Source organism: Bison bison, unplaced genomic scaffold (genome assembly GCF_000754665.1).
Source record: "Bison bison bison isolate TAMUID 2011002044 unplaced genomic scaffold, Bison_UMD1.0 scf7180017864384, whole genome shotgun sequence".
NCBI classification, from domain to species: Eukaryota; Metazoa; Chordata; class Mammalia; order Artiodactyla; family Bovidae; genus Bison; species Bison bison.
The window spans coordinates 15480216-15503861 of record NW_011494956.1 but is presented as its reverse complement, the minus strand read 5'-3'; positions in this window follow the sequence as shown (position 1 = coordinate 15503861).

Here is a 23646-nt window from a genome sequence, read left to right as displayed (position 1 = left end):
CAAACAAATACTACTAGGAGTAATGCCCATACATATCAAACTATCTAGGTGAACCATGTTTTACTTATGTAGCAAATCTATTAAATAACCAGCATATGGAAGCTTATACCTCATGCGAGAGAATTACCAAATTAACTATACATCTATTAGAAGTCTCTAAACCCCACTCCCCAAACAATTTTAGTACACCTACCAAGTACTGTAGGTCATTTAGAAAAACAGAAATAAAACATACATCAGCCTTTGTAATTAAGCATTTTTCAAAACATATAAACAGTGTTCAGATATAAACTGTTAACTAAATATTTTTTCTAAATATGATTTATGTAATCAAGACTTTCTTAAACAAAGACACATCTTAGGAATATGATCTGTACAAACTTACAGTAGTGTAAGACTGTTCTATACATCAGTGTCTCTTTTGCTATCTCGTATACAGGGTTATCGTTACCATCTTTCTAAATTCCATATACATGCGTTAGTATACTGTATTTATGAATGTTGAGTTTTAAGCCAACATTTTCACTCTCCTCTTTCACTTTCATCATGAGGCTCTTTAGTTCTTTCTTACTTTCTGCCATAAGGGTGGTATCCTCTGTGTATCTGAGGTTATTGATATTCTCCCAGCAATCTTGATTCCAGCTTGTGCTTCATCCAGCATGACATTTCACATGATGTGCTCTGCTTATAAGTTAAATAATCAGGGTGACAAAATACAGCCTTGACATACTCCTTTCCCGATTTGGAACCAGTCTGTTGTTCCATGTCCAGTTCTAACTGTTGCTTCTTGACCTTCATACAGATTTCTCAGGAGGCAGGTCAGGTGATCTTGTATTCCTATCTCTTAAAGAATTTTCCACAGTTTGTTGTGATCCACACAGTCAAAGGCTTTGGCAAAGTCAATGTTTTTCTGGAACTTTCTTGCTTTTTCGATGATCCAACAGATGTTGGCAATTTGATCTCTGGTGCCTCTGCCTTTTCTAAATTCAGCTTGAACATCTGGAAGCTCACGGTTCACGCAAAAACTCCCAAATAAGTAAGTCTTCTCCAGGCAATGTTCACTGCTCACATATTTCACAATCCCCCTCCAGCCAGCAAACTAACCTATCCCTCTAGCACTATCAGAAGATCTGCTTGGTGATTCAGATTCATCAGGAATACAAAGCTGGAAATATATATGGCCAATAACAGTTTATTGCTTTATATTCTAACTGAGAAACCTTGGGACGTTACAAACAGAGGTCATTTTAGCTATGTGGCAGGAAAATGGTTTGGTGTTTCTCTAAGCACTCAAAGCTCACCAGACCAACTGTAAGGCATCCTATTTTAACTAACAGCTCATCCTCCCACCAATGGAAGAGGGGTGGGATGGGATTAAACAGAGGTTCAAATCTGAAAACTTGTCACATTGGAAGTGAGAAAATGCCTAGTTCCTATTTGCATTCTGGGTCCCCTGTTCCAGGGAGCTGCAAGGTGGCATGATGGCACAAGCCCAAGCTGAACAGGAGGAACCCCGGGTTCTAATTCAATTGCTGCCACCGATGCCCTGAGTGACTCCAGACAACCATCTTTTCTCAGAGCCTGGAGTTTCTGTTGTCGATCCTGGGAGCGAACCAGGGGGTCTCTTAACTCTTACAAGTTGTGGTTCTAACCTTCACTTATCTGTTCCCACGTGAAAAGATTATACTGTCGATTGTCATCAAAGCGCTGCAGGCCTGGGGGCACTCTGTTAGCAGTCACTATTCCAGCTGACTGAGCTTGATGTCTGTCACTCCAGATTTTCCCTTGTCCTTTCTATCAAAAAGATACATCCTGGTCTTTAAAAGTTGGCTCCTGCCAGATTAACTCACTTCCAAGCAGCAGGCCAGCCTTTCTCCCCCAACAGCACTTTGAAATGTAAAATAAAGGTTTGTTTTGTTGTTTTTTTCACCACCGACCTACATTTGGAGGCGTGGAGCCTGACTGTTATGGTTGGAGATGTGCTGTGCATGCTTAATGGCCTCAGCATTCCCACCAGCAGAGGTGTCACCTTCACAACCCAAATCCAGCTGGAACTTGCAAGCTAATCAGAAGGACAATATTCCTGTGCACACAGAAGGTCCAAGCTCCAGAGTCTCCCTGTCCCAGACCCTCTGGGCCATAAAGCTACCAATACAGTTCAACCAAACATATGCCAGTCACAGCCTCAAGGATGCCACAGTGGGACTTCCCTGGTGGCTCAGTGGTAAAGAGTCCTACCAATGCAGGGGACACATGTTCAGTCCCTGGTCCGGAAAGATCTCACATGCTGCAGGGCAACTAAACCCATGTGCCACTACTACGAAGCCTGTGTTCTAGGGCCTGAGAGCTGCAACTACTGAGCCCATGAGCCACAACCACCAAAGCCCGTGTATGTAGAACCTGTGCTCCGCAGCAAGAGAAGCCACCACAATAAGAAGCCCACGCACCACAACAAACAGTAGCCCTGCTTACCGCAACTAGAGAATGCCTTCACACAGTAGTGGAGACCCAGTGCTTCCAAAAAAACCCACCCACACACACAAAGAGTGGCACAGTGAAGGTTGTGGCCAGAAATTCTTCACAGAAAGGAACCTGCTGAGGAGTCAGAAATTTTTGGTTCAGTGTGAGTCTGTCTGTCTAGTGACTTAACCTCTCTGTGCTTCAGATTCATTCTCTGTGAAACAGGAGTACCAACACCTGCCTTGTCTTTTGCAAGAATCAACTAAGGTAAAAAAAAAAAAAAAAAGAATCAACTAAGGTGACAGATGCAAAATAAAACACCTTGTAAACCAAGGCTCTTTGGGGAGGGCAGCATCATAATTGTCAGAGAATTGTCTCTAAACAGACATGCCAAAATCACTTCCTCACCCTGACTGTATGTATTCTGGAAAGGTCCACAGAAGATTCCCTGTTCCATGCTGTCCAGTCCTACTTGGCTGGGCTCTAACCTCAGACTCTGGACTCCTGACTGCTGTTCACGTTGACTAATAAATCCCCGGCCCGATCATGGTCACCTGCATTCACATGTGCATCAACCCGACACAAGGCCTTAGCAGCCATCACATCTATCCAGTGATGTCTTTAAACACCTTCTCAGATACATGTCCCTTAAACATGAATGACTCTGATGATGATAGGTCACTAATACCATACAAACCATGCACACATGTACACTATCTTTTGACAGTTTTTGAAAATGGCCCCAAATCTTTGACATTTCTCCCATTAAAAATTAGAGTCAGTCACCTCCACATAATCTGCACAAACGTATGAGTGCTTCAGCCAGCAGGGTATGGTACAAGTGGTGCTCTATGACTCCCAGCTTAGGTCAGAAAAGGCCATACAACTTCAACTTGGATCTCTTGGAACACTCACTCTGGGGGAAGCCAGAAACCACTCAAGAAGTGAGAGGTTTAAAAGACACATCTCCTTTGACCTCTCAACTGCAATTTAGAAGTCTGCTCTAGTGAACTGATTACAAGTATACACAAGAAATTATCTGAATCAGCCGTATGGATGTTCATTCTTGCTACCTAAAATAGCAAAACATTGGTAATAACCTGAATATTCCACTGAAATATGGTTATATAAGTTTAACATATTCACACAAGAAAATACTGTACACCTGTTTAAAATTATGTTTTTGAAGTATTTTTGATGATAAAACACTCATGATCTATTGGTAAATAAAAACTGAGACTACCAATGGAATCTTCCTTATGTTAAAACTACATTTATTTGATAGAAAAAAAAATCTCAAATTATAAAAGTGATAAGGTCTGAATACTGGCATTGCTCCCAGTTTTTACTTATTTTTTCCCATATTTTCTACATTTTCTATTATCAACAAGCACTACTTCTTTAATTTAAATAAAAGATATTCCAAAGAGACAGATGCTGGGAGGGATTGGGGGCAGAAGGAGAAGGGGACGACAGAGGATGAGATGGCTGGATGGCATCACCGATTCGATGCACATGAGTTTGGCTGAACTCCGGGAGTTGGTGATGGACAGGGAGGCCTGGCGTGCTGCGATTCATGGGGTCGCGGAGAGTCGGACACGACTGAGCGACTGAACTGAACTGAACTGAAAGAGACAGAAAAAGAAATGTGATGCTCAAATTGCCAAGAATGTAAAAAGAGCCTGTGTACCCCCGTGCCAGTGACTTAGAAAACTAATAGGATTGCCAATCATAGCTACTGATAGAACTGACCCAGCAAACTGGAGACTAAGATTGAAGACCAGAAACCAGAAGTTAAAGGGAAGCTGGGAAAAGAAACTACCAGATGGAGAACCATCCGGTCCAACAAAAGCCCCCAGGGCCCATTATGGGCAGAAGGTGGCATACAATTTATTACAGAACTATAAGAAGGTAGTCATTCAGTGTGCCTACAAGGGTGGGAAAGTGGGAGGAGCTTGAGTGGGAGCCACTGGCTACAAGCCCCCTGGGTCTCCTGAGGACTCGCATTAGCAAAATACAAACTGTAGCACCGCACTGTCTGATATGGCAAGCACTACCCACATGAGCTATTTAAATTTAGAAATTAAAATGAAATAAAATGTGAAACTCAATTCTGCCACATTGGCCACATTTCAAGTGGTTAACAGTTATCATATTGGACACAGCAGAGTAGGATTTTTCCATCGTCACAGAAAACTTTCTAGTGGACAGCACTACTCTAAGGAATTGTTTAACTTGGATTCTTTGATTTCTGCAGACATAGCAATGCATGGTGGAAGGATAGAATTGAAAGTCAGCAGGCCAGTAGAAACTCAGCTCTCACACTTACCAAATGTGATATTTTGGACCCATTATTAACCTCCCTGAGTCTCGGTTTCTTTATCCATCAAATGGGAATAACAGCATCTGCTTATAGTGCCGTGATAAAAATTGGGGAAGGATGGGGGAAGGGATAGTTAGGGAGTTTGGGAGAGACATGAACACACTGCTATATTTAAAATGGGTAACCAACAAGGATCTACTGTATAACACATGAAACTGCCAATCTTATGTGGCAGCCTGGATGGGAGGGGAGTTTAGGGGAGAATGGATACATGTATATGTATGGCTCAGCCCCTTTGCTGTTCACCTAAAACTATCACAACACAGCTAATTGTGTTAAACTATCACAACAAATTGTTAATTTAAAACACTTTTTAAAATTACAGAACATAAAGAATACAATACTTCAGTGATTACACAAGAAGGTGTTCAAAAAGCTATCATACTAATGAGGATCCATGGGGTCCATCCAACAGCATTTCAGAATATCCAAACCAATCAGACCTACTCAGAAACCAGGACCCTCAGCACCCAGGATCTGCCTAAAACTAAATTCTCTGGCTCTTTGTAAGGTCACCTGATCTCAACCTAATATAAACCCAAGCACATGAATACTGAAAGAAGCAGGTAGGAAGGTGCCTGGGAGCTCCGTAGCCATCATCCCTCCCCACAGCACAGCCTCCTGTCCCCAACCTGCAGATGCGGGACTGGGGTTCAGCAAGGTTATCAGTGGTGCAGCTTAGGACTCAAAACCAAGTCTCAGGTACCCCACAATCTCCTGCCACCTGCTAAAATGTCCTATGATGCTGGCATTCTGGAGGTTTTGTAAGCCCCAGTTTGAACCCTTCCTTGGGCAGGACAAGCCTCTTGGGGAGACAAGGGAAGATGAGACTAGACTCCTGGTCTTGCAGGAGAGGGCAGCAGGACTCCTGCTATCCCCAGGAAGCATGGAGAATCAGAACAAGCCATCAGAGGTTAAAGAACATGAAAAGCACCCTCAGGCATCACTTACTGGCTAAAGAGAAAGAGAAACGGAACACACAGCTTGCAGAAATGGATTCGGGTGTCCACTTGGATAGGGATGGAGCACCAACCTCGGGAAGGAGGAATGAGGAAGAACTGGCCTTCAGGGGCAGTGCTGGGGGGAGGGGCAGGCAGCAAGTAAGCACCCAGACTGCTACTCCCGCTCCGCTCCTCCATAAAGCACAGTTACAGAGTGAAGGAGCCAATTTCCGCCTGACAGGAGCTGGCATTAAAAGGATATGTGGAACCGTATGCCTCCTCCCCGGCATGGCAGAACCAGGCTGCAACTAGACGAAGTGCTCGAATGGCGCCTCGGCTAATTAACAGTGGCCCCTTTAAAAAGAGAGCTCTGCTTACTTTTATGGACGTGCTGAACATAACTAGCAGGATTTAAAATCAGGCTCTCCTTACTCATTTATTTTTCTCTATATCTTGAACCGTGTTTTCCCCGGGTTCCAAACTAATGAAATGCTTATTTAGAAGCTATGGCCATCTGCGGCTGGTGCTGCTGTGTTCATTTCTGCTCCCTGCCCGCGGGTTGATGAGTTTCTAGGGCACTGGGAATTTCCCAGGATGCTCAGGCCGCAGATGCCCAGTTGTGTGGGAAGGCATTCGCTGGGAAGAAAGGTCAGGCACCAGTGCTCCTCTGCTCCAATGGGGCTGACTCCCAGCTGCTCTGTCAAGAGACCCTGACAGCTGGCAGGCTGGCAGCCTCACCTGCCACCGAGTGTGTTAAACTGCACAGGGAGCTGGAAGCCTCATTCCAACACCAGTCATAGGCATGGGCTCTGCATGCCAGGGACCTAAGAGGCCCAGGATACCACTCTCATCTGTCCCCCACCTTACTTTCTCCTTCCCTCAAGGGGAGGATGCAAGCCAGTGATGCTTCATCCTTGCTGTTTTATTGTTTGCTCAGGGATGGTTTCCCTCCATTTGTCAATGTGATATTAAAAAATCAGGTGCCTCACACTCCCCTCAATGAACAAAGTCGGCACCAGGCCCACTTGCCCCTGCTGCTTCATGTATACCCTCCTGATAACCATTCTCCTATCCCCAGTATCTGAAGACCTGGGTGGTGGCACAGTGGTGGGAGTGATGGCTGGTTTAAAAGGCTGGCAGAATCCTTGCAGCCACACCATTGGGTGAACCCCGTAGCCCAGAGGCTCCTGATTAATGCTGTCCTTGCAGCAGCCTAACCTGCTGGACTCCCTCCCCAGCCCGTTTCAGTCGACAAGATTTCCTTGTTTCTGCTCCCTTTTCTCCCCTCCCACTACTAAATTCTCTGGATGATAACAGTAAGACATCATCTCCCTCAATGTGCTTCCCTCTTGTGTTCCTGGCCCCTTTCTCCATCCAGCCTCTCCAAATACCACACCCTCATTTCCATTCAATGAACATTTGATGTGGGCTTACTCTACACCTGGCACTGCCATGGCCATTCATCCTCCCACTTGGCTCCATGAGGGCCAGAGCCCTGCCTGTGCTGTTCCTCACATATCCCCACACCAAAGATGCTCAATGAGTATTTGTGGGATGAATGCCTACATAGGAGGAGACAGTCATGCAAACAACCAATAAAGCACAATGTGATCAGTGCTCTAAAAACCTTGAGTACAACATCCTTTAGGAACTCAGAAAAGAGAGCAATTAATTCTGCATTTGTAGGATGCTTTCCAGGCAGAGGCCACCGAACACGCAAAGGAATGAAAACACATTAGTGTCATGAGGCTGGCAAGGTAAGGTAGCCAGCCCTGCTGTTGTGTACTTGCTCAACAACAAAGCCATGAGGCCACAAAAGGGCTGATCTAGACTCCTCTGTGTGGATTCTGGTGAAGGTAGCCCTGCCTTCCTGATGAGCTCTGGTCCCTCGGGAATGCCAGGGTCTGGGCTCTTCTCTGTGCAGTCTCCTGGGGTGGGCTCTGGGGACACCAGGATAATTCAGATCTGCTGCTGCCCTCAAGGAGGTCAGCGCCAAGTAAGAGAGAGACAGGGTGGGCAACTGTTGTCCAGTGTGTGTAGTACAGTAACGTCTGATGGTTCTGCCAGCCCGGGGCACATGAGCCATGCTGGCTCCAGCCACTGTGTGCTCTGAAATGGCAGGAATGGCCAGAAACAAGAGATGGAGACATGTTTAAGGAGTTGATGTCTTTGGGAAATATACTCAAGACACTGGTTTGTTGTTAGAAGGCCAGGGAAGGGATGGAGGACATCTAGCTCCGGTCAGCTGGCCCCAGGGAGATAGCCTCTGGTGTCCCGGAGAGCCTGCACTCCCAACGCTCACCCCAATACCAAACCCTGCCACACACAGTGACCCGCAGAATACGGATTCTGCAAGAAGGCAGAGACTTCCGCCAGCACCGGGGACCTCATCTATCTCCTTCCATCCACGATGGCTTCTATTCCATTCCTTCCTTCTGGTCTTCTCCCTCCTGAAAAAAAGAGGCAAAGTAGAAAGAGACAAGGACTAGAAAGCAAGACTATAGAAAAGAGAAAGAGGAGAAAGAAATGAGAGGAAAGTTGAAGGTGGTAGCATCATGAAGGCCCCTTAGCACTAAACCGGTGACACAGTGTGGCTTTTCTAAGGGTGCAGTAGACCCTAGAGGCCTCTGCTCCAGGGTCTGGCGGGGAGAGGACCTTCCCCAGAGCCTGCTGAAGGGTCCTGGGGAGCCAAGGTCACTTCCTTGCATTCTGTGCCCCAATCCCCAACGCCTCCTTCCCAGCACAGGTGGTACTCTGATCCCAGAGGGTCAGCCAGCAAGGGGCACAGGGCACAAAGACTGCTGTGGATTCTCCCCTCATTGGGTGCCCATCCTTCACCAAAATTCTAGTGAGGCTACTGGCCTCGCCTGACTCTGCGAGCGGGAGAACTCAGAGCCCCAACCATTTACCAGCTTGTCTTCTGCTTAGGACAATTCTGCACTTCAAATTGCTTCGGTTCAAACTCCTTGTGATTTTTCTGGGCTGCTGGGAGGAGAGTGTATTGATTCTGCGTTTTGATAAGGTCAGCAGTGATCAGCTCTGACAGTCAAGTGGATGGGCTCTCCCTTCCCCCCACTACCCCCAGCTCCCCGCTGGATGTGGTTCCACACGCGGAAAAGCGGGGAGAGAAACAAAGATGGGGGAGGGGGAGGCGGCCGCCTTGTCTCAGTGCTTCGGAAAACCTCTTTAAGCCCCATCAGCAGAAGCAGGCTCCTCTCGGGTTGCAATCTCGGAGAAGCAATAAGGGCACACTTGATCTTTTCCCAGCTCAGTGTCATTTTCCTTTCCCTCTGTGCCTTCCTGCCCCCAGCCTACACTCCTAGACGGTGACTCTCTTTCCTCCAAAGAACCAATTAAGTTGCACGTAACATCAGCAGACTCCCAATGACACTGATTAACGTTCAGAATCTGTAGGGTTGTTCAGACAGATGACTAGGAGGGCAGAGAGAAGGCTCCACTGAGGTTTCACACAGCTGATTTAAACTTGATGAGAAAAATGCCTGAATCATCCTCACTTTACTGAGGCCACCGGTGGGGAGGCTGCCTGGAGCGCCCTCTCCAGGGAGAGCACACCACTCCCCAGGAAGGGCAGGCGTGTACCAGCCCAACCTGCCAGCCAAGGGCTGACTCCCTGGAGGCCCTCCAGGTAGTAGCAAAACTCTTTGTCTATGTGTGTCTGGATATCTTTGTAAAGAGAATATCCAGAATGTTCATCAAAATCTCCAGAGGACCCATAATCCAAGAAAGGTGAAGAATGATAGTTCTATAAAATCCTTTCAAAGATCTTTTAGAATGTTCCAGGCTCCCCCAAAACATCTCCCAGTTGGCAGTGCCCTGAGATGTCAAGGCCCAGAACAAAGAGGGATTTTTTTTTTCTCTAATGACTGCTGGGTCTTTGTTGCTGCAAGCAGGCTTTCTCTAGTTGCAGCGAGGGAGCTACCCTTCATTGCGGTGCTCAAGCTTCTTATTTCAATGGCTTCTCTTGTTGCGGCTCAGCAGTTACAGCTCACAGGCTCTAGAGCACAGGTTCAGTAGTTGCGGTACACGGGCTTAGTTGCCATATGGTATGTGGAATCTTCCCAGACCAGAGCTAGAACCTGGGTCCCCTGCATCAGCAGGTGGATTCTTAACCACTGGACCACCAGGTAAGTCCCAAGAGTGATGTCTTCAATGGACCAGGTGTGTTGGTAGAAAGCTACTGCCCTGACAGTGTGAGGGTCAAGCTGAGAACAAGTTTTTGGCGGGCCCACCAACCAGAGGAAAGGACCATGAACACAGTACCAGCATCATGAGAAGAAGACATACCCTGTACTGATGTCAGCTGAATACCAGCTGCAGAAGAACTGTATTCAGATCCAAGTTCCACAGGATTTGGACCAACCGCAGCATATTCAGAGCCACTGGCCAGAATGGTTGTTGTGCTGGTGCTCACTTGTTCAGTCATGTCCAACTCTTCACAACCCCATGGACTATATAGCCCACAGGTTCCTCTGTGCATGGGATTCTCCAGGCAAGAATACTAGAGTGAGTTGCCATGCCCTCCTCCAGGGGACCTTCCTGATCCAGGGATCGAACCCACGTCTCTTGTGTCTCCTGCATTGGCAAGAAGATCCTTTACTAGCGCCACCTGGGAAGCCCCCACCAGGATGGTGAGAGGGCTAAATCACAACATCAAACACACAGAAATCACAGACACCGCTACCAGGCACAGTGTTAGGTGCTTCAGGCATGGGATCTCAGTAAATATTTACACCAACAACCGTAAGAAGTGTCTCCATTGCCACTGTACAGATGAAGAGGTTGGGATTCAGAGAGAGAAGGTGTTTATCATCACCAGGCCAGTTTGTGGAGATGGTTGGATTTGAGCTGATGTCCATGTAACTTCAAAGCCTGTGCTTCAGGGACCAGGCCATCAAAGGAACCAAGTCAGAACTAGGGGTCGCAGGGTAGGGAGATGGGAGAAGAGAACCCCTGGAAACAGGACAACTGAGAAGGGACTTAACTATTGCTGCAAAGAGAAGAACTGGGAGTAAGAAGGGAAGTAGCTAGAAGGCAGATTTCAGATTGTGGAGTTCTACTGGGATTTTTCCCACAATAGCATTAGACCCTAAGTCAAGTTAACTGCCATGCTCTTGGTCCCCTTCCAGGAAAAATTTCCCCACTGTAGCCCCTGCTGAGAGAGGCTATTTCGTGAACAGAGATAACCATGGTTTGCTCTTTGTAGCCCCTTTACCACACTGATTGGACCAGAAGTAGACTCCAGATTCAGAGCAGTCGGACCCGACTCTGGGGAAACTCAAGACTAACAGTGCTTTAGTGAAAGTACTACTTGCTGCTGAAACACGCAAACCCTAACTTGTATGATGGCTCAGACCTGATATAGACTTATCTTACTTGTGTAAAGTCCCAAGTGGAGGTTCCTTATTGGCAAACAGGTCTTCTGTGAGTGGTGATTTAGGGACTCAAGACTGTTTCCATCTTGTGCTTCCACTACTTTCAACATGCAGCTTCCCAGGTCACCATGCTGATCCATATCAAGCCAGAAGAAATGGAAAGATTGTGGAACATGGTACTTGAGATGTTTTATGCCAGGCCTGGAAACAGCTCACACCACTTCAGTTCACATGCCATTGGCAGGAACTTGGTCACATGGTTGCCCCTAGCTACAAAGGAAGCTGGGAGATGTAGTCTAGGCCTGTGCCCTGGAAGAAGAAGAAATCAGCTGAACCTTTGTCAGCTCTGCTAGGAGGAAAGAGAAGCTAGACACTCAACACAGGTGCAGTTGCAACATTATTTCTAGTCCTCTCACTTGTAATTCTCTCCCTGAGGACCTCAAGAAGGAAACAAGCATTCCTTTTCTAAAACAATAATCCTCCTGAGAGCTATGTACCAAACAGGAAGCCCACATGACCCAGGGCCCCACTAAATAGTGAATCATACTATGGCCATTTCACAAGTTAGTCCCCAAAGCTGTAGACCAATAGCCCCCACCTACAAAATGGTAGCAGTTCAGATGTCTCTATTTTGATGCTTTTCTGGAAGCCTCCTAAAGCAACTGGTCTTGGCTCCATGAGTTCTTGTTCATTCTCCTGTTGGCTTCACCCACCATCACCCTACTTGTCACATTGACATCTGGCAATGCCATTCTGCCATGTCAATGGCACACCACCCACCCCACCTGCACCGACTTGTTCTGGAGTTCCTATACTCCTTGGAGCACCTCTTCCTCTCCTGCTTGCCTCCCAGAGTTTAGTCCCCACTTGTCTCTAAAAACAACCCTCAGAGCCTCCTATACCAGGGCTGTCTAGCTGCACAGTTCAGAAGCACCACCCACAACATAATCTACATAAATGATGCCTCCTGAGTTGTGCCCTGAGCAGCCCTAAGTCAGATACCAGGAGAAGAATCATTGACCCCATGTGCCAACTTCTCCAAAACCTCAGCTCTTCCTACATCAGGGACTCAGAAACATAGTATGTTCTAATTTTTCTGACTAAAGTTTAATATGGAGAAAACTAAGATATAACCATACAAGCACAGAATGGATTAGGTTAGATTCATTTCTTTTTTTTTTTTTTTTGTCATTTTATTGGAGTATAGTTGATTTCCAGTGTTGGCTAGTTTCTGGTGTACAACAAAGTGATTCAGTTACATATTTACAAATATTCATTCTTTTCAGATTCTCTTCCCATATAGGTTATCACGCAATACTGAGTATGGTTCCCTGTGCTATACAGTAGGTGCTTGTTGGTTATCTATCTTATATATAGTAGTGTGTCTATGTCAATCTCAAGCTCCTAATTTATCCCTCCCCTAGATTGCATTTCAACTGACCTGTCTGTTCTCACCTGGGAAAGTGAAACACTGATCTTAGTCTCAAAACCAATTTCTGTGGGTGTCTGTCCGTCTCTCATCCGCCTTTGACATAGTAATCCAAACCTCTGATAGAAACAGAAAAGTTATAACTGTCACAATAGAGGCATTTGCTGAAAGCACTTACTTTATTTGTGTCTTTATCTATAACCATATATTCAGTCTGCCATCCTGGTCCATAACTATTTGCGAGAAGGGTGTTTCCTTAGGCCCTACCTGACACACTCCTGTTGATGAATGAACAAGCAAAGCCAAGCTTTAAAACCTTAAAAAATATGTGTCCATATTGGACACAATATGTCCAGACCCACCCCTGATGGAAGGAGAGGAAGTATTGTCAGTGCTCTTTCTGCCCAGTGGAGAAAAAGAAGACAAGAAAGATTGTTGTCCACTGAGGATGAACTAGAGTTCAAGTAGCCCACACTGATGGCCTCCTCCAAGCCACGGATGTGCCCAGATCCCCTGCTAGCCAAAGTCTCCTGTGAGCTACCCTAGTGCCCAGCTCCACTCCAGCACCTCCCACACTCTCTCCATTCCCTGATTTCCCTGGTTCTCCTCCCCACCCCAGTCCAGGCAGCCCAAATGTGGTCTCTTACTGCCCAAATTAGCGCTTGGGAGCTGGCATACAGCTCTCAAAAATCTGAGGGCAGGGCGACCTGTGAGTAGTTATGACCACAGGGATCTTGGAGCCTGCCCAGGTGAACAAATACATCCTTAAGAAGCTTAGCCACCAGGAGCCTATCAGATCCTCATTTAGAAAATGTATCCTGGGCACAAAAAGCAGGCAAAGGACCAGAAGTGGCCAAGAAGCACAAGGGTCTATTCTGGGCTCCAACTTCATCTATTTGAAATATCAGTTCTGAGATGTCACCCCATTTCTTTTCAGACAGAATGTGTTATCCACTCTACAAGATGTAGCAGGTTAGCAAAGCCAGAAAGAATTGGCCTGTCCATTCCAAGTGGACTCTCTGGGGCCGCCAAGCTAGAGACTGAAAACATTTATCTTTCATTTACTGTTCAGCTTTTATTTAAAGAGGAAGTCCTCAAATGGAAATCGAGAGTGTGCAGGTTGTTTTGAGGGCATCTTTCCTTTCTGTGACACGGTGAGCCTGATCTCCATTTTTTCAAGCTCCGAAGAGAAACTCCGCTTGCCAACACTTGAGTGATTTCACCTCTAGCGTTTCCATGGTGATGCACATCCCCACACAGCCTGGAGGAAAGGTGCAGCTCCCAGCAATGATGAATATGAACGAAGCTCGGCAGCCCCCTGGGGCCTGGAGGAGCTGGGTTGCAGAGAGCCTTGGATCCATGTGGCCTCTGCTTCAAGTAGCCTGAGATGAATCTCTCCTGCATAGGAGAGTGTGTGTATATTCCTGGAAACCACAACTGGCAGGGGCTCCACACGGCGGGTAAGCAGGTGAGTCAGGACAGGAACCTGGGCAGCAGCTGGGTAAGCAGTAGGCCAGAACAGGAGCCCGGGCAGCAGCTGGGAGCCTGACTCCAGAGCCGAGTCCCCTGCTGTGCTTTGCTCTGCAGTCAGCTCCCTACCTGTGAGTGCTGAGGAGGGAGCCGTTCTGCCTGGGGCTTCAGGAGTGAGTTGATCCAAGAGGGGACCTTGGTGCAGGAAAGACCGGGAGCAACGAGCAGTGGGGACTCCTTCTCAGCTGTCCACAGGCTCCTATGGGTTAGTCCTCGGCAATATCACAAACCACCTGAAATGAGACCAACTTTTTCTGGGGAGAAATGCTATCATTTTCTAGGATTCTCCAAAGGGTCCCTGACCACCCAAAATAGATGAAGGACCACTGCCTTAAAGTGACAGTTTTGGTCTGAGGGGTAGCTGGTGAGAGAACGCTGACTATTTGACAGATGCAGTATAGGTTGTGGCTTCACAAGGGATCAACAGCAACGGAATTGCTCCATGAAGCTCAAATGTTGCCCTGTCTGTCTCTTGGACCTCCACTTCCTAAACCACTGTGGAAGGGGTGTAGAAGCTGCCACTGAAAGAGGAAGCAGGGTGGAGGAGCATAGCTCCTTTCAGATAAGCAACCAGCCTTTCTCTGCTGTTTTCTCTCAGCATCTACAACCTGGACAGTTCTTCCTCTGGGCTCCCAGATTGCCTAAGACCAGGGCACCCCTCAACCTCCCCCTCTGCTTTGATGAGCTTCCAGGTGCATACCTAATGCCCTGTGCTGTCATGTCAGGACCACTGACTCACCTGAGAGTCACTCACTTGGAAAGCTTTATACCTGAAGCACTTGGCAGAACACGTGACTAGTCTGGATGATGCTCACTGTGAAGATGGACAAATTAAGACCTTGCAGGGTTCATGGAGTCTGGGAAGTCTGGAAAGACAGAGCAGTGACAGCAACATTTCCCCGCAGAGTTGATTCCCAAGTCCAGCTTTCACCGATAGCAGTACAGCAGAGTTCTGCCAAGATCCCAGGAGTGCAGGGTCAGACTGCTTAGCTGTGGGAATCAAAGCATCTTCAAGATGATTCTGTTTGAATTGTGCTCCACTCACTGCCTGTGTACACATTTACAAGGCCAGTCAGACCCAATGCCGTCATCCAATTAGCACATGCCAGCCTCCAGCTCCCCAGGGCTGAAATGAAACAAGCAGGATGAGATCAAACCCCAGCCCCACTACTTTTAAAATAGCCGTCCAGAGGCACACGAGGAGGCAGAGTGCACTTGCTCCGACAGCTGACAGTGGTGCTGTAGCCCAGCAACCCCAGTAAAGGCAGGCCTGATACTCCCCCATCAGGACGTCATGACTACACCCCTTCTCCAGGCCTGGCAGAGAGCCAGGCCCCAGAGAATCAGAGATGAAAGACAATCTGTCTTTTGAACTAGCTCACAGTCTAGTGGGAGATGCAGCCTGGTAAAAAGGCAATTACACCACAGCGAGATAAGAGCTGTGATAGACTGAAGCACAGGGGACTTGAGAGCACAGAGGAGGGGATGCCTATCTCAGCTAGAGAACTGTCAGGGAAGGCTTCCTGGAGGAGGTGAGGCACTGATTCAGGAATTAGCAGAAGGAGCCCTGTGTTGACCAGGCAAATTGTTCAGTGTGGTCAGAGCAGGGAAGAGACAGATGTTTTATCATAACAATGGAACTAGAGATGTGAATGGCTTCCTGAGTCGCTGATAATCACACTTTATCCTGCATCACCTGGAGAGCTTGTTAAACAGATTGCTAGGCCCCAACCCCAGAGTTTCTGACTCAGGTCTGGGCTGGCGCCTGAGAATTTGCATTTCTAGTAAGTTTCCAAGTGATGCTGATGCTGCTGTCCTAGGGACTCCTCTTCCCCAAACCATTTGGAGATGCTTGGATTGAAGGTGGAAGGAAAGCTATTAAAAGGGACTGATCAGCAGAATGACACTGATTTGTATTTCAGGATCACTCTGACAGTGCATTCAAGGATGGATTAAATGTGGCAGGATTAGAGAAAGAAAGACAGTCATGAGGTGGCTGTAGTGACCCAAGACAGAATGAAGGCAGCTCCAGCAAGAATGGAGTCAGCGATCATATGAGACTGGAGACTGGCAGGGCAACAGAGGGCAACAGAAGAATCAAGAACAAAACCAAGGTTTCTGACACAGAGATTTAATCCACAGTTAGGTACCACTCCCTAAGACAGAAAATACAAGAGGACCGTTTGGGGGGCTACAGATTTGGGGCTGATGAGGGATTTTTTCACATGCTAAGTTTGAGATGCCTGTAAGACATCCAAGGGGAGACAGCAGCAAAGCAGAGATACAGAGTCTTGGAGACTGGGGAGAGATATGATCTGAGAGAGAGATGCAATTCTTCACTCTTGCGGGGGGGTGGGGGGGGACAGAGTGAAAGACATGGAGAATAAGACAGTGACAATGAAAGATGCTCAACATGGGTCATTATCAGAGAAATGCAAATCAAAACCACAATGAGATACCATCTCACACAAGTCAGAATGGCTGCCATCAAAAAGTCTATAAACAATAAATGCTGGAGAGGATATGGAGAAAAGGGAACACTATTACACTGTTGGTGGGAATGCAAACTAGTACAGCCACTGTGGAGGACAGCATGGAGATTCGTTAAAAAACTGTAAATAGAACTTCCATATGACCCAGCAATCCCACTACTGGGCATACACACTGAGGAAACCAGAACTGAAAGAGACACGTGTACGCCAAAGTTCATTGCAGCACTTTTTACAATAGCTAGGACATGGAAGCAACCTAGATGTCCATCAGCAGATGAATGGATAAGGAAGTAGTGGTACATATACATAATGGAATATTACTCAGCTATACAAAAGAATGCATTTGAATCAGTTCTAATGAGGTGGATGAAACTGGAGCCTATTATACAGAGTGAAGTAAGTCAGAAAGACAAACAGCAATACAGTATATTAACACATCTATATGGAGTTTAGAAAGATGGTAACGATGACCCTATATACAAGACAACAAAAGAGACACAGATGTAAAGAACAGACTTCTGGTCTATGTAGGAGAAGGCAAGGGAGGGATGATTTGAGAGAATAGCATTGAAACATGTATATTGCCTTATGTAAAATAGATGACCAGTGCAATTTCAATGCATGAATTGGGGCACTCAAAGCTGGTGCTCTGGGACAACCCAGAGGGATAGGGTGGGGAGGGTGGTTCAGGTTGGAAGACACATGTACACTTGTGGCTGATTCACGTAGAAGTATGGCAAAAAACACCACAATATTATAAAGTAATTAGCCTCCAATTAAAGTAAATTAATTAAATTTTTTAAAAGATATGGTACATATATACAGTGGAATATTACTCAGCCATATAAAGGAAAAATATTAGGTCATTTGTAGAGGTGTGGATGGAGCTAGAGTCTGTCATACAGAGCGAAGTAAGTCGGAAACAGAAAAACAAATATTGTATATTAATGCATATGTGTAGAATCTAGAAAAACGGTACAGATGAACCTATTTGTGGGGCAGGAGTAAAGATGCCCATGGAGAGAACAGTTAGGTGGACGTGGCGGAGGGGAATGAATTGGGAGGTTGGGATTGACATACGTGCCCTGTCCTGTGTAAAATAGCTAGCTAGTGGGAACCTGCAGTGTAGCACAGGGAGCTCATCTCGCTACTCTGTAGTGACCCAGATGGGTGGGATTTGGGGGTGGGAGTTCAAGGAGTGGATATATGGATACATATGACTGATTCACTTCAATGTACAGCAGAAACTAACACAACATTGTAAGGCAACTATACTCCAATAAAAGTAATGATAATAAAATAAAGATCCATGTGCTGGTACAAAGGGAAAAAAATAATAGTGGGTAAATTGAGAAAGGAAGAAGGCCAAGATCAACACCTTTGAAACATCATCATTTAAGAGGCTATCAAAAAGGAAAGCAATAGAGGAGTGTAAGGAATCTGTGCTTTGGGTCCTCCAGGAGACAGACACTGAGATAGAGTCAGGAGACAAAAGGTTTACTCAGAGCCACACATGGAAAGAAAAGAGGCAGGATTGGGAAGCGCAGTGGTCAGACCAGTGCAGACCTAAGCCATCCAGCTGGGAGTTCTGGGGCAAAGATTCCTGTTAGAGAGTCCCAATGGTTGGGCCCTTCCAAGCCTTGCTCAGTCATTGACTGGGGCCATCCAAGAAGACCTTGACCCATGGCTGAGGGGAATCCTCAAGAATGTCCTGAGGAAGGCAGGAATGTCCTGAGAAAGGCAGGAAGTCCTTTCTCAAAGGTGAGGTCTGAGCACTGCATGTCCATGACAGTCACAAGAGAAAGAGAGAAAGTGGGAAAGCAACTACCAAGAATTGTCACAAAAGCTGAAGGGAGGAGTTGGGAAGTTAATTAACTTATTTACAAAAGAGAAACAGACTCACAGACTTTGAAAACAAACTTATGGTTATTAAAGGGGAAGGGTGGAGGGAGGGACAAACTTGGACTTTGGGATTAATCTGTACACTCGATCACACATAAACTAGATAAGCAATAGGAATGTACTGTGTAGCAGGGGGGGCTATACTCAGTATTCTGTAATAGCCTATATGGGAAAAGAGTCTGGAAAAGAATGGATATATGCGTATGTATAAATGAATCGTTTTGCTGTACACCTGAAACTAACATAACATTGTAAATCAAATGTACTCCAATATAAAATAATTTTTTTTTTTAAAGAAAAAGATTTGCCACAAAAGCCAAAGGGCGGGATTTGAAGGAAGGAGTTATGGACAACTTCCAAAGCTTCCTGCAGGAAGATGTATCACGTGATTGCACATTAGATGTAACCCCAGAGGAGTGAGATGAGCTTTGTCACCAAGAAGCATCGACAAGTGAAGCATGAAAGCCTGGATGTGGAGATGCTGCGGCATGGGGGGGAAGGTAGAGATGGAAGGAGTAGATGAGCCCTCCAAAGAGCTTTGAGCCGAAGAGAGGGAGAAAAGGGGGGTGGTATCTGAAGGTACACATGGCAGGGAGGGGACTGCAGCAGGACAAGAGACCAGAAAGCTTTGGGACTTGGATGCAGCTACTCAGCCCCTGTTGATGGCTCTCCTCCCACCACTTAGGTCCACCTCGAGACCTTGGGGGAGGGGGCGGTTGGCTGGTTGGTAAGTGGGGACAAAAGCAGGGGCAACACGGAAACCCAGGAAGGCAGCAGCAAAAAGCCCACTGGCAGAATGGCTCGGACCACTTTCTCTGCCACTGATCCAAGTTCAGCACTGCTGCCCCTGCCCCCACCTTCGCTCCCTGGAGGTCTCCCTGAGCCACACAATCATAAGTCATTGTTCTAATAGCTTTATTAGGAGGGGGAAAAAAAGCATTAAAACCCAGCTTAATGAAGAGAGGACTCAGAAGGCAGCAGGCAGTCTACTCTCATCTCTCATTTCCTTTGGTCTCTCGGGAGTCCATAAGAAAATGCTTCCATCTTCAAGACCCGGGTGATTAACCTCAGACAGAAGTACCGCGAGCCATAGACACATTGTGGGCTTGTTTTGTTCCTTAAAGATTTTATAATAGGAACAAGCATCTCTCAGTAACATGTCATCGTGGGGCAAACGTGGTCTAGCTGGGGTGAGCGCCTGAAGCCTTCCTCCTCTCAAATCTCTGCCTTGATCAATAAAAGATCACAACGAGGCAGCTTCGAGCTTAATTATTTACTATTTCTGTGCTTTCGTGTAAGAGAAATTTTCTAAAGAAATAAAACTGCCTGCTCAATGCCATATGGAGTCAATATCCTGTGCTCTATGAGGTGTTAATGAATTAATTAATCAACTAATGGCAGTGAAGGTCTTCAGAGACCATGGAGGTTCAGCTCCCAAAGGGAGTACTTTTCACTCATACTGGAGATAATTTTAAATCGTTCTTTATTTCCTAATAATCCTGGATAATTTCTTAGCCAAAAACACATTAGACTGCCTATTTTCAGTGTCGATTATGTTGATAATATCTTTTTTGTTTTTCTTGTCATTTCCACTTTATAAAGCCAACTCCCAATCATCTGTGGAAGGAGAAGAATGTGATTCCACAGAGAATGGAAATACCTTGCTTTAGCCAGTCAGAGGCAACAACTTTCCCTTGGCCAAGGCATTGTACTGTGTGTCTTCACTGGATTCTCTTTTCCCTTGGGTAGCAGCAACATGGGTCAGAGAAATCCAGGAAACAGAAGGAAAAGACTTAGGGAATCAGGTCCAAAATACTCCACATATTAAATTATGAATTCTCGATATAATATTAATAATAACCAGAGGCAATGAAGGTAGCTTTAAGGTCTTCCTAAGAACAGTAAGGGAGACACAAGAAATTAGTTACAGAGTAATAAGAGAAATGAGAAATTTCTTTTAAGGAAAAAGAGTGGGGAATCCTCCTACATTTTTGGTGGGGATGTAAATTGGTACAACAAATATGAAGAACAATATAGAGGTTCCTTAAAAAAACATATCCCGTTGTATATATGTACCACAACTTCTTTATCCATTCATCTCCCGATGGGCATCCAGGTTGCTTCCATGTCCTGGCTATTGTAAATAGTGCTGCAATGAACACTGGGGTGCATGTGTCTTTTTGAATTGTAGTTTTCTCAGAATAGATGCCTAGTAGTGGGATTGCTGGGTCATGTGGTAGTTTTATCCCTAGTTTGTTAAGGAATCTCCATACTATTCTCCATAGTGACCATACCAATTTCCATTCTCACCAACAGTGCAGTAGGGTTCCCTTTTCTCCACATCCTCTCTAGCATTTATTAAATGCACTGCCATGTTTTAAATAGATAGCTAATGCAGTAGGGTTCCCTTTTCTCCACATCCTCTCTAGCATTTATTAAATACACTGCCATGTTTTAAATAGATAGCTCGTGGGAAGGTGCTGTATTACATAGGAAGCCTAGCTTGGTGCTGTATGATGACCTAGAGGAGTGGAATAGTGAGGGAGAGGGAAGCTCAAGAGGTAAAGGATATATATAATTATGACTGATTTGCATTGATCTATAGCAGAGACCACCACAGCATTGTAAAGCAATTATCCTGCAATAAAAGAAAACTTCCAATAGAACTACCGTATGATCCAACAATCTCACTCCTGGACATGTGTCTAAAGGATTCTAAAGGGTTCATGCACCCCAATATTCAATGCAGCATTATTTACAATAGTCAAGACAAGGAAGCAACCTAAATGTCCGTCAACAGAAGAATGGCTAAAGAAGATGCAGTACATTTATACAATGGAATACTTCTCAGCCTTAAGAAAGAATGAAATAATGCCATTTGCAGCAACATGGATGGACCTAGAGATTATCTCCCAAGTGAAGTAGGTCAGACAAAGAACACAAATATCATATGATATCACTTAGATGTGAGATCTCATTTTTAAAGAATGTAGAAATGAACTTATTTACAAAACAGAAGCAGACTTATAGATACTGAAAATAAACTTACGGTTACCAAAAGGGAAAAGTTAGGGGGGGAGGGAATAAATCAGGAATTGGGATGAACACATGCACACTCCTACACATAAAATAGATAACTAATGGGGGCCTGCTATATAGCACAGGAAACTCTGTCCATTATTCTTTGACAATCCTGATGAGACAAGAATCTAAAACAAGAATGGATCTATGCATATGTATAACTGAACCACTTTGCTGAACACCCGAAACTAACATGACATTGTAAATCAACTACAATAAAATTTTTAAAAAAGTTTTTAAAAGAAAGGGGGTAGGATGGAACTTGTTATCAAGAAAGACTACAAAACCTAACTGGGAGATAAGTTTAATATAAGAAATAAAGTGATAATACATTGGATGAGATGCAGGCCAACTGAGACAGCTTGGTTGATTTTACAGGATTCACAACACTTTCAGAAGCATTAGAGAAAGAAGAGATTAATCTGGTGAGAAGAGGGATGACAGGTCTATGGGATGAGGCATGAAGAAGATTATGATGGTCCTCACTGGGTGAGATACCAATGGGGAATATGGGGGCAGAAATCTCACTCTGTTTGTTTCAAAGCCACATTTTATTGAATGCTTTCAAAGTAAAGTTCTGGCTCGAGCTGGGATCCGAATGATCCCAGGCCCTTTTCTCAAACTCAGATCAGTGGTTGGGCTGTAAAGAGTCATTAAAAGTAACAGAAATGTAAGGAGTAGTGTGTGGATTATCTCCAGCTCAGCTACCCATGGGGAGCCAGTGGATGCTCAAGGCCAGAGACGGAGACAGGCTACCTGGCAAATGACAGAATGGGGCTTTCATGCCAGGCTGACCTACCAATCTCTCTCTCTTTTTCTCTTTCCAATTGCAGAATAAAGCAGAAACATTGGAAGGGCAAAGAGGACTTTAGCTGCCAGAGCTGAGAGATGTGATCTTGGCAAGGCTATTAGAAGTTGGAATGCATTTTTTCATAAAAATGTTAATGCAGATGGTGATTGAGACCCATCAGGAGGGCAGGGTGAGTGTGAAAACAATCAACTCTGGGGCCAGAGAGACCACAGGGGTCCTTTTTTTTTTAACCACATCCATGCTGTGTACTTGGGCAAGCTACTTAAGCTATCAGAGATTTGGTTCCTTTTGACACAGAGTTGTTGTGAGAATTAGATCATCGAGCTAACATATATAAAGATGGAGTAAAGAGTCAGCCATACAGGAGAGGCATTTTAAATGTACTGGCATGTTTAGTAAATGACGAGACTGCAGCGTACAAAAGCATGTGGGCTCTTGGAGTGTAGACCTGGAACTCAACCACCATTGTTTCCATAAGAAAAAACATTTTGAGTTCAAGCAACCCACTTAAAAAAGTTATATTCCCAAATTAATGTACAAATTGGGCACTGTGTGTTCTTGTTTTTTAGCATCCTGTGCAGATCTAAAATCACTTGATACATTTAAGAACATAAAATGTATTATGTATAAACTTGGTTGCTCATAAAATTATCATGTTTGATATATTTAGAGACGTGAGGACTGGGAAAGAAATTCAGAAATATGTGGGGGATTTGTTTTCCTGTTTATTCTCAGTTTGGACAAAAAAAAAGTTTTAAGAAATAAAAACTATTGAGATCATTTCATCCTTACAGCGACCTGACTACCCTTTCCCAGGCAAGCAGAATCCTGCAATGTGAGACAATGTGCCCCCATGCAGTGTGAGACAATGTGCCCCCATTCAGAGGACCAGATGGGTACACAAGAGGAAATGGACCACCATCAAGTGTTCTGCCAAAGAGCCCAAGACCTTGTCATTCCTCTGATGTTTCATGATGTCTCGCTCCACTCTAGACTAAGGATGGATCTGGCATTTATCAGATTGCTGCTTTGAAAGTGTTCCTTTTGGAGGCATTGAAGAGGTTTCAGTGAAGGTTTGACTTCCCAGGTGTCTCAGTGGTAAAGAATCTGCCTACCTATGTGGGAGACACAGGTTTGATCTCTGGATCAGGAAGATCCCCTGGAGAAGGAAATGCCAACCCACTCCAGTATTCTTGCCTGGGAAATACCATGGACAAAGAAATC